The 12,449-nt window shown below is 40.3% G+C and overlaps 1 protein-coding gene across 2 annotated transcripts in view; it reads right to left on the reverse strand.

Moving 5' to 3' along the window:
• CYSLTR1 (cysteinyl leukotriene receptor 1) overlaps positions 1-12,449 on the reverse strand; it is a 566,108-nt gene that overhangs the window by 352,702 nt on the left and 200,957 nt on the right. The window lies entirely within an intron of this gene.

The raw sequence follows: 12,449 nt of genomic DNA on the forward strand, positions 1-12,449 counted from the left end.
CTGTTTCGTGTCGCAGCCACTATGCCTACCCACACAAGTGAGGTACCATTTTTCTCAGGAGACCTGGGGGAACGCTGGGTGGGTGGAAGTTTGTTGATCCACGCAGATTCCAGAACTTTACACTACAGAAATGTGAGGAAAATTTGTTTTTTTGTCAAATTCTAAACTTTGCAAGGGATTCTGGGTAACAAAGCCTGGTGGTAGGCAGTCGAGTCACCCCCATCCTGAATTCCCCAGGGTGTCTACTTTCCAAAAATGTATAGGTTTGCTAGGTTTCCCTAGGTGCGGGCAGAGGTAGGGTGCAAAAACTACTGGTAGGCACTTTGCCATAAAAGGGTCAATTTGTAACTGCAAAATTGAGGTGTGACCACGTTGCATTTTGCGCCGTTTCCTATCGCAGGCACAAGGCCGACCCACACAAGTGAGGTACCGTTTTTATCGGGAGACTTCGGGTAATTCAGATTTGTAAATCAACTGTTATTACCAAATGAGCTTTCTAGCATTTCTCCCTTTCAATGACAGACATTGTGTAAAAAAAAAATGTTTTTGAAAAATGACCAATAATTCTCAAGCTAGTATGGGTATTCCCAATTTTGAAAATGTGCAATTATATACTGTTTCTGAACTCTATATTTTGTACCCAATTCAGAAATACATAGGTGTCTTTCATACAGATTTTTCCATGTATACATTTTCTAAGACAAAGTGCCCTATACCCAGTAAAAGAAAAAAAACCATTGCAAGTTGCTGCTCAGTTTTTGGATCTGGGTTCGTTGGGTTCTTTTGGTTAATTTTCTATTATTCCAAGATTTAACTGTTAGTTTCGATAAAGAATCCTTCATGGATTTAGACAAATGACCCCTTTCTGAATTCAGAATTTTGTTTACTTTTCGAAAATGTACAGCTTTCTAGGATCCATTATTGCTTTCAAACTCTTTTCTACCATTAATTGGAAGAAGGTGGAAAGCTCTAAAAATAGCAAAAATAGGCTATGTCCCAGAAAAATGCCAAAACTGTGTGAAAAATGTTGGTTCCCTGACAAAAGACTGTCATTCCCTGAAAGCTGAGAAAACGGAGATTTCAGCCCCACAAACCCTTTTTTGATACCATTTTCAGGGAAAAACCCAGAGGCTTTCATTTGCAGCCCGTTTTTCCCATTTTTCTGAAAAAAACAAAAAAATCACTATATTTTGGTTAATTTCTGGGACCCCTCCAAGGGAATCCACAAACCCTGGGCGCCTTTGGAATCCACATGATGTTGGAAGAAAAGGACGCAAATTTGGCGTGGATAGCTCATGTGGTCAAAAAGTTACAGGGGCCTAAGCGCGCACTACCCCAAATAGCCAAAAAAGGGCTCAGCACAGGAGGGGAAAAGGCCCAGCAGCGAAGGGGTTAACAAATACATATTAATTAATTAATTAAAAATAAATTACTTCCCACCCGTTACCCCTATAAACCCCACAACCTGCACCTATTTAGTTTTACACAATTACCATAATTAATTATCAATTAATTAATTAATATTACTTAACAGCCAATCAATAATTAATTACAAATAAACTACTTCCCACAATTAACACTATAAAATCTAAATAAAATAAATAAAAATAATCATATATTAATACAATTCAATTACTTCCCACCATATTGCCCTATAAACCCACAACCCACTAAGGAACTAAAAAAATGCATCTAATTAAAATAAAATTCATAGCTACTAAAAATGTAACACACATATTAAAAAACGTAAACAATACTTATACAAAAAACACACATCACATACATTTAAAATATCAACTAAAATACATAACACTGATAAAAAAATCGATATTTTAAATATCTATATTTTTACAAACAATATTTATGACGATATTTGTGTAAGTCGACATTTCCAACTCAATATTCTGTCTCAACACCCTATAGCTTTTAGAGCCAATAAAATTACAGTACACTTTTTATATGAACTGCTAAAAGCCAAAAGAGCAGAGTTTTACCCTGACAAACTTTGAAGTTAACCCCCAATCATTCTCTTTAGTCTGAACTGTCTTTTCAGTACAAGATGGGCAGGTCTTGCCTTTGTTATGTGCTGATTGAGAAGAAATGTATTGAGCAGAGAAAATAAATGCAATCCTGCCCATTAAATAGTAATCCAATCATCCCAATCTATTTGAAGTAGGTACATTAGTTCCATAATGAAAATAAATTAAATCTTTGCATAAGAGGAAAGAGTTACACCGAACAATGCAATTTAAATTGTTCACATGTTGGTTTCCATGCCTATTATGTGGTCAGATCACAAGCAGTTGTGTTTTAGCTCCTAAAACTGCTCAACAAGAGCCTAGTTTCTCTCTACATGCAGAAACCGAAATCTAAGTTAACAGTATCCAGACGCTACAGACATAACTCAGTGATAATAATAAAAACGAGACGGCGCTCCAATGTTCAGTCTTGATCAAAACAATATTCAAGTTATTGATCTTTAGGTTAGTTGTTGGATTGAAGAAAACATGACAGAAAAGACATATTAGGTATAAAGAAAACTGAACAACACAAATCTACCTTCTTCAGAGATAGACTGTTCACAGCAGAAATATCTTAGAGGAGTTCACTTTTTGATGAGGATGCTTTAGGGGCTATAGATAATGTGCTATGTCCAGACAATAGATGATGTTCTATGCCCAAAGCAGTTGATATGTTTGCTGGTCCTTAAAATGAATTGGTTTTCTTCAATGAAGAACTGAAATAACTTTCCCTTCATCCTATAAATGCTTCCATAGACTCTGTCTGCCCTTTCAATGCAGGGTAGTTAATTCAAAATTCAAATTCGAAAATGTTTCCTGGTTTGAACAAGACTCAATGTAGATAAATTTACTTCTGAAAGATGTTGACAGAACTTCTATCAAGTGGACTATGTTGTGGAATATAGTCTGCCAAGTGATATAAAGGTTGTTGAAGATCCTGACTCTGAGTAATAGGCTTGAGTGACTAGAAGGCCTTTAATAATCCGAATAGACCATGGCAGAATTGCTACAAGACTATAAGAACATTTCACCCACTGAGGGTAGAATGTTCTAAATTGAAAGGGGAGAAACAGGAAGACAAACATTGGAATGTTGGAGCAGAAGGCTTAATCCAGCCATTATAAGCCCGGAGCTACTCCATAGTCTTCAATGAAGCTCCCAACATTCCAATGTTCTGATATAGCTTTATAGCTCGCTGTAGCAGGCTATACTGGCCATTAAAGTCCTACTCCAGTGTTAAAGGTCAGAGCTGAAGACGAGGGCCTTTAATAAGGTTGCAGGCTTTTAATGGCTAGTATAGCGCAGCTTTGGTGGGCTATAAAGCTATTATAAAATTCTGCCCCATAAGGGCAGAATGTTCTAAAAAGAAAAACAAAGGTCTTTCAGAGATTGAGGAGGTTGAAAATCCCCCCAGCTCCAACATCTTTGTGCACTGCTTTTGCTGTAAATGTTCTAAAGTTAACAGCTGTGCGCAGGGTCACAGCTGTTGAATATTCACAGCAAGAGCTGTGAAAGGCAGCATGAGTGTGCCCTATGGTTCTCCCTGGCTTGGCAGAACTGCAGTTTGTAGTTCAGCTAAGCAAGGGAGACCCAGGGTCTGAGCAGCATTCACCCCTCCCTCCTTCTCAAGCCCTTGTGACACTGAGCCACAGCTGGAGGGGAGGATAAAGGCTGCATATGTCCTCCTTTCACTTTCATCTGCCTAATAAATATATTTTAGGGAGGCAGGGGAAATTAAAAGGCAGAGGCTGTGCATTAGAACACTGAAATGTTGAGAGCAGTGGGCTTATAGCACTTCATATAGGCCACTGCTGCTCAATTGTCTTCAATGGAGCTCCCAAGATTATAGTGTTCTAATGGACCTTAAAATGCTTTTGAGATTTAGTAGGACTTTTAGTAAAATCATCAATGTTTTCAACAATCCAGAAAGTCTTAAATAGCCTCTACGTGTACAGGAACTTAACCACTGCACTGCAGAGGATAAGATGTTCATACCCACTGTCTAGGCATCATATCCCCAAGGTTATGGTACCCAGTAGTTTTTCAGTCCCCTAGAGGTCAGATGTGGGAGATTACCCACAATCAGCCCTCCCTGGGTAGAATACCCTTGAGACACTTGGGACCCAATTCACAAAGGTAAAAGTTTGGGTAAGTTTACTCTTTTTTTACTATTCACCAACAAATAGTAAGTTTACAACTGCTGAGACTCCGCAGTTGAGGACAAGAAATCCGTACATAAAAAGATAGGCGTGGTCTATCTTTTTTTGTGCCTATCTTTTTATGTGCAGAGTCTCGGCAATGAGTTCTGAGCCTTCGCAGCCATAAAGATGCTACCTGTAAAATTGCTTTGTGAATTGTAAAAAAAAAAAACTTTCCACAAAAGTGTAAGTTTACATTAGTGAATCAGGCACTTTTATCTGCTTGAACGATCAGAAAAGACTGTTGGGGTTTTAGGGGTGGGTGTAAGGACTGACACCTCTATGAGCCAGTGTCCGGTATACAACGTTGACAATGCGAGCGTTACAACGAAGTACCATTACCAAGCGGTTATAACAACGAAAGTTGTTACAACGAATTGGGCTGGGTGGCGCTCAAGGATAATAAATGATTTAATTTACTATCCCAACACCTTCCCTACTATCCACGGGGGCTGGTGTTGGAATAGTAAATTATATTTTTTTAATTTGCGCCCCCTCAACGCAAGTCGTTGTAATGACTTGCGTTGTTACAACCGCGTTGTAATGGTACGCGCGGTATTGACATACATCCGTGCCCAGTGTCCACCTAATTTCTGTTAAAAATATATATTAAAATTCATAAGGCTGATTCCCAAAGATAAACTTACATTTCTGTGCGAGTGTAAGATTTTCTGCAATTCGCAAAACAATTTTATGAGTAGTATCTTTACGACTGCAGACTCTTAAAACTCCTGGTAAACACTTTGCACATATAAAGACAGGCAGTAATAAAGATAGGCCAGGCCTATCTTTTTATGTGCGTAGTTATCTGCCCCGTCTGTAGAGTCTCCAAAGTCATAACGTTACTATTAAATGGTAGCTTGTGAATAACAACAAAAAAATTAACTTACACAAAATAGTATGTTTACTTTTGTGAAACAGATCCTCAATTTCCCCATCACCAGGAGAGTCTCATGGATGCGATAGTATATTACTTTTGTAAATAATCCATCTAGGCAAAACTTCACAAATAAAAACATTGTCACCTATTTCTATTTAAATATTTGATATTATTATTATTTTTTTTGCATATCTTTCTTTGGAAAAACCATGTGTGAGCTACAGAAAAGGCCACTTGCTGAATTGAGGTTCATACATGGGTATCACACCTATTTCCGCCACAAGCTACAAGTAGAAACAAAAAATTGACCACTGCTTACAAAATGGTAAAAACTGTTTTAAAAAATATTTTTTACAACTATGCCTGTTCCTGAAAGCTGCAAAAGGTGTGATCTTAGCAAAACAAGCCGTTAGAGATTGTCAATTTTTAGAAAAATATATATATATTCTTGCACGGCACATGTTCTCATTTTTCCAAATAATCTAATCTTGCTACATTTTTGTAATTCCCCGATTAACTCCAGGGGAATCAACAAACACTGGGTACCACAACAAGTTCCAGTTTACGGGAAATAAAGCATGCAAATTTGGCCAGAATACCTTTTGTGAAAAAAACGTATGAAGGCTTAAGTAAGAATTATCCTAAACATCAACACAAGTGTTTGGCACAAGGTTTGTGGGGGCTCTAACGTGGGGTGGGCTGGATGCCTCTGGTCTTATGAGACTAACAGATCTCCATAAGCTTTAAATGGCAGGTCTGTTGCTATGAACGAAACATTCTAATAACCCTTGAAAACAATCTCCATAGAAATTTTTAGAATTCTTCTTGCTTTTAGATTCCCTTCCTTTTTAATTTTTGGCCATTCCTTTATCTTATGGATGAAGCCAGCTACCTGGTAGTGTAAAGTTGCACTTCTCGCCACCCCACCAGATCTACAACGGTTGGTGAAATTAAAGGCCACAGTCACGACTTACTTATGTCGCTTCTCAGCAAAAGACATCAGTTGATAATGATGCCATAGGAGATTATACCAATTAATTCATAACTCCTACACGCCAGACTGCAAGGTTCCACATAACTTCGTATTGTCCAATATATTGTTTTAAATGTAGAACACTTCCCTTAATTATGTATTAAATTCACTGACTCAATGTACAAATGTATACCAATGATGCACACATTTCTTTACCAATTGATTGCATTGGAACATTGCATTAATGCACCTCATTTGCCTGATGGACATACTGGTCGATTCCTAACTTGCTATAATTGACTTTGAAGTATCCAACTGCTGAATGATGTCACAACAGATCTTAAAAAATAAGTATGCATCATCAAACAAATTAATATTCTAGAATGCTTGCTGATTGTAAATGTTAGCAATATATGACTGGTTAAAGAAAGCAGACTAGATGGGCACTTTTACTTAGCATAGCAAAAGTGATTATCCTGTGACTTAATAGAAACAGTATGTTATTCTGATAACTGTCCTCAAAATCACTGAGTTATTTTAGTTGACAAGTTCACCATGAGACTGCAAACTGAAAACCACGAAAAAAGAAATTACGAGAAATATGCTACTCCCTGAATCTCAGAACTTGGAACAGGCGTTCACATGGAACTCATTTGTAAGAAAATTAAGATAGCACAGAGTTTCTGTGTAGATTTAATCGAAGGTCATATTTAATTCCTATTTATTGACAGAAGTTTTCAGTTTTAGACAATCTTATGCAAACATTTCATTTCCCAAAAAGGAGAACAGCCAGTAACTTGTAGTACAATTCGATTCAGCTGAATCTAATTCTATTCCATTCATAAATCAATAGACACCCTTAGTATTGGCAAATATGTGAATGAAAGAAGAAGGTTGCTCTTGTTTCCGTTTAAGTACTCCCCTGACTCTCAGCAACAAATGCACTCTCAATATAACCTGCCTTGATTCCTGTAGCATATATAATTTTTTAACCTATATAATCTGTTGGAATTTTTTTTGTGATGTACCCCCACATTTATGCCTTGACTGCTTTGTTGGCTGTAACCTGTGTTAAAGTGCCTGTGCCCCCTCTTTGAACCTAATGAAATTGCCATTCCCCTAAGTAGCATATTTAACTTACCTAGAAGTCCCTAGTATATGGTACAAAGTGCACCCAGGGCCCGTAATTTAAAGTTCACAAGTAGGCTGCAGCACCAATTGTACCATCCACTGCAGTGGCAGTGCAAACAAGACTGCAGGCCTACCATTTGTATCCTGGCTGTAAGGTTTTAAAACTGCAAAATCAATCTGTCAAAATAATAATAAGGGACGGACCACAGGCATATAAAAATTTAATGTTAAACATGTCCTTAGACTGAAAATGTCCTAAAGATGAATTTCACTGTAGCAGGGTTGGCAGTTGCATAAGAAAATACTGGGTTACAATATTAAAGAAAATAATGTTATCTCTGGCTCGGAAACACCTACAAAGGCTTTTCTTGGACATTTTAAAATATTTATCACATGACCAATTCACTGGTAGAACCTGATTTATAATAAATAGTTTGGAAAAGGTACTTTCAGAAAGTTACCTTTTCCCTGCCTAAAACCTCTGAAATGCCATTTGCATGAGCTCCAATTGTCACCTGGCAGCTGAATATCTCCCTCAGTGAGTTGTGAATGTGCTCCCAGAGAAAGGACAAAGGGCCTTGGGTGTGGGAAGGTGATGTTGTTTCCATGACTGGACGGCCAATGGGCTATGCCCGGGAACTTGATTTGATGAACTTCAAAAAGGCCTACCCTATCTCAGCTAATTGTTACCTAACATCTTGGCAGAGTCATTGTTTCTTCCCCCAGCCAGGTACCAATCCCAATGGGAGAAGACCTGCCCCCAGAACTGGCTGTACACGGGGAAGAAAGGGTCCTCCACATAAAGGGCACGGAGATCTCTGTACATATGCGCCTTGATGCCTTTGGGTTAAGTCGCGCAATACAAATTTCAAATGCATTCATTCATTTATTCATTCTGCCACTTGGTTTTTAGTAGGGAGGGGCACAGTGTGTTTGTATGCAGTAGGGTACACAAGAACTGCTGCAAAAGTGGGTAGAGTCACATCTAGGAATATTTACCCAATTGGTTTGGGAGTGGCCCGGAATTTCCCCCCGTGCAGGATGATGCCAGACATAAAGTAGCATCCCCAGTACCCTCCTCAGAATACTTTCCGGAGCAGAGGAAAAACACAAGTGGACTTGACAGCTGTCTGTGAACTGAGAAGAGCTTAGAGGAAACATGATCTGCTCTCCATCTGGTATAAAGGATAAAGAAGTGGGATGCACGGTTCCTAAGGCTGACCTCCTTTTCAAGCCACAGGGACACAACACGCTACAATAGGCCATTCCTGCTACTGCCAAACTGACTAGTTCTGTCACGATGTCCTGGTGCTCCAACGCTTCACAGGGGCAGTACTGACGAATGTCCCAATCACCCTTCCACCAGTACCCTCGCTTCAAGAGCAAGACCACCAGCAGCAGGGAAAGGGGAAGTGGACAGAGAAGAGAATACCTGTACTTCGACTGGCACCCCTTACTTCTAGTGACTGCTATATGTCTCGCCGTCGACTCTGAAGGTGCCTAATACACAGAAGGGAAAGAAGCAGAGAATATACCACAAACCTTCCTTCACTATGTAGACTATTCTTAAAAGGTAAACGAAACTTGTCCTACCAGTTTCTGCCCAGGTATTTGCCTCTCTTCTATATTGTGGAATGTTATCCGACTGAGCTTCCTGCAGTGAAGACATATATGAACATTAAAATCTCCACCCAGAATATTTCTCCACACTCGCTCACTCTCTCTCTCTGACTGAACTAGTACCTGTGAAGCCCTTTGTCAGACTTGGTCTTGGGGGTTCTATGAAGAGCTGATCTTCTTGTCAGATGTGCAAGCAAGAGTTCAACAGAATTTCCGTAGCACGCAAAAAGGATACAGGAAGGTACAAGGGGGAGGAAAGGAAAGGAAAAACGCAAGGGGGAATGTCCGGGGGGTAAATACGAATGCTGACAATACAGTTCTTGTACTTGCTGGCTTGACGAGAAGATGTAACCTCTTACTTGTAGAGTTCTGGAATCTCTTCAGTTGGATACTCAACTTCGTCGAGTCTGGTCAAGTCTTCCACGACACACGTCTTCTCATGAAGAGCAGCTATGAAATCTGGATGACAGCTGTCACCGCTCTGTGACAGCGGCCGGGAACTTCGTCTGGACTGAGGTACCTCTCTGAGCTGTGAGAGCGCACGGTAGGGATTTCACTTACAAACGTCTCTGTAAACCCAATTACTATGACACGCTGAAAATCTTCTATAATTGCTGTTATTCTCCCGTCATGAATAGTTGACGCGGAGCAGCGACAAGAACAAGCTTCTCGAACGGAATCTTCGTTGAAGTGCGCAGTTAGGAGCGCGCGCCTTCCAGAAGCCCACTAGAGGGCGCATCTATCGAATACTCTAAATGGAACATTGAGCGGCCATCTTAGGGAGGGGAACTATATACAATCTTATCAGTTCTCTAGTTCAATGACTCGGATTACCTCTGGAATTTCTCAGTCTGCCAGAGGAGCAAGGGTACCACACATTAGATCGTGCAGAACGGGGCCATGACAAGGATTTGGATAACAGTCTTGAGGAAGCTACAGTGGCTACTCGATGAATCCTGACAGTACCCCCTCTCAAGGACCGATTCATCGGTCCTGGTTTGTGTGGAAATCTGGAGTGAAAACGTTTCAGCAGTTGTGGAGCATGGATGTTACTGACAGGTTCCCAGGACCTTTCCTCTGGGCCAAACCCTTTCCAATCCACTAAATATTTCAATTTACCTTTTAAGTACTTGGAATCTAAAATATCCTTAACCTCATATTCTGTGTGTCCTTGAATGTTAAGTGGGTCAGGAGGTTTTGTAAGTCGTATAGGTGATTGAACCTTTTTCAGCAAGGATACATGGAAAACTGGATGTACCCCAATCTTGGTCGGAAGTTTCAATTTTACAGTAACTGGTCCTAACACCTTCTCTATGGTATATGGACCCACAAATCTGGGTTGAAACTTTCTGTTTCCCTTCAAATGTAAATTTTTAGTGGACAACCACACCTGATCTCCTTCTTGGTACTGTGGGGACTTTTGTCTATGTGAATCTGCAAACTTCTTATAGGACGCCTTAGCTTTCTCTAAATTCTTCTCAGCTGATTTGTGCAAAGAACTCAAATCTAAAAGGGCTCTCTTGGCTGCAGGGACATCTAACTCCTCTTGCAAAACCATAAAGTTAGGATGTCTACCAAAGTTCAAATAAAACGGAGAGTAACCTGTAGACGCACTCTTCGCATTATTGCAAGCAAACTCTGCCATCCACAACTTTTCTGACCATTCCCCACCTTGATCCAATAGAAATAACCTCAAGTACTGTTCTAATTCTTGATTGATCCTTTCTGTCTGCCCATCGGATTCTGGGTGATAACTAGAAGACAGTCTACCCTCTATCCCCATACCCTTTAGGAAGGCCTTCCAGAAGTGAGAAATAAATTGGGGACCTCGATCTGAGACCACTATCTTAGGGACACCATGAATTTTTACGACATTTTCACTAAATACTCTAGCTAATTGGACTGCGATTGGAATTCCTGACAGAGGGACGAAATGACTCATCTTGGTGAAGGTATCTACCACCACCAGGATGGTATCAAATCCCTTGCTCAACAGTAGGTCTACTATGAGATCCAAGGAAATTGTATGCCATGGAGAAGTGGGAGTGGGCAAAGGCTGCAAAAACTCTTGGGGAGCCTGTCTAGTGGGTTTACTTCGAGCACAAGACTCGCAAGACTGAACATATTTCTTGATCTGATCGGACATCCCAGGCCACCAAAAATAACGCTGCACCAGTTCTTGAGTCTTAGCAATTCCTTTGTGACCTGCTAAGGGATGATCATGGCAGCTCCGCAAGGCCTTTTCTTGGAGATCAGTGGTAGGAAGATATAAGGCTTCTTTGACATAGGGTAACTGCTGTCGACACTGGCGTTCTTCTCCTTGTAGAACCCACTGCTGAATCTCTTCTGTGGTTAAATTCTTACGGACCTCTTCTTTGAAATTATCCAAAGTAAGTGCACCCACTATCTTTGTTTCTGGAATAATTGGTTTCGCTTCAACAGTATGCTCAGATTCTTCAGTCTGTAATCGGGACAGTGCGTCTGCTTTTCCGTTCTTAGGGCCAGGTCGATATGTAATCACGAAGTCGAAGTCTGCAAAGTAAAGGGACCAGCGCAACTGACGTGGAGTCAAGGTCTTAGCCATCTTTAAAAACTGCAAATTTTTGTGATCGGAATAAACTGTGACTGTATGTCGTGCCCCCAACAGATAGTGCCTCCAGTCCTCAAAAGCATCCTTTACCGCCAATAACTCTTTCTCCGTGATGGTATAGTTAATTTCAGCAGAGTTCAGTTTTCTAGAGCGGTACGCCACGGGATGCAACTGTCCAGTCTTTGGATGGCGTTGGGAAAGGACTCCCCCGATGGCCTGATCTGAAGCATCAGCTTCCACATAAAATGGTTCAGCAGGATCCGCGTGCAGAAGGATGGGGGCAGAAGTGAATTGTTTCTTCAGACTCAGGAAAGCGGAATTTGAATCATCCGTCCATTCAAATTTAACTCCTTTATTCAAGAGAACAGTGATGGGAGTTATCAGTTGAGAAAATCCCTGAATAAATCGCCGATAGAAATTGGCAAAGCCCAGAAATCTTTGAATTTCTTTCACGTTCTTGGGGGCAGGCCAATCTTCCACTGCTTTTACTTTTCCTGGATCCATGGTAACTCCCTGAGGTGAGATAACGAATCCCAAAAATTCCACTTGTGACACATGAAAAACACACTTTTCCAATTTAACAAATAGCTGATTCGCTTGCAATCGTTCTAAGACCAAACGTACATGCTGAGTGTGTTCCTGAGGGTTCTGAGAGTAAATCAAAATATCATCCAGGTAGATGATGGCAATCTTATCAATTAAATCACTCATGATGTCGTTGATAAAATGTTGGAACACTGCTGGAGCATTACAAAGGCCAAATGGCATGACACAATATTCAAAAAGACCAAACTTGGTTCGAAAGGCGGTCTTCCACTCATGCCCTTCTTTCATGCGAACCAAGTGATAAGCTCCTCGCAAATCCAGTTTGGTGAAAATTTGAGCTTCCTTAATCTGATCCAAAAGAACAGAAATCAACGGCAACGGGTACCTATTTTTAATGGTGACCTGATTTAATGCACGATAGTCTATGCAAGTTCTTAGGCTACCTTCTTGCTTCTTCGGTATGAAGAACAGTGGTGAGGAGACTGGAGAC

The sequence above is a fragment of the Lissotriton vulgaris genome, chromosome 4_1 (genome assembly GCF_964263255.1).
Source record: "Lissotriton vulgaris chromosome 4_1, aLisVul1.2, whole genome shotgun sequence".
NCBI classification, from domain to species: Eukaryota; Metazoa; Chordata; class Amphibia; order Caudata; family Salamandridae; genus Lissotriton; species Lissotriton vulgaris.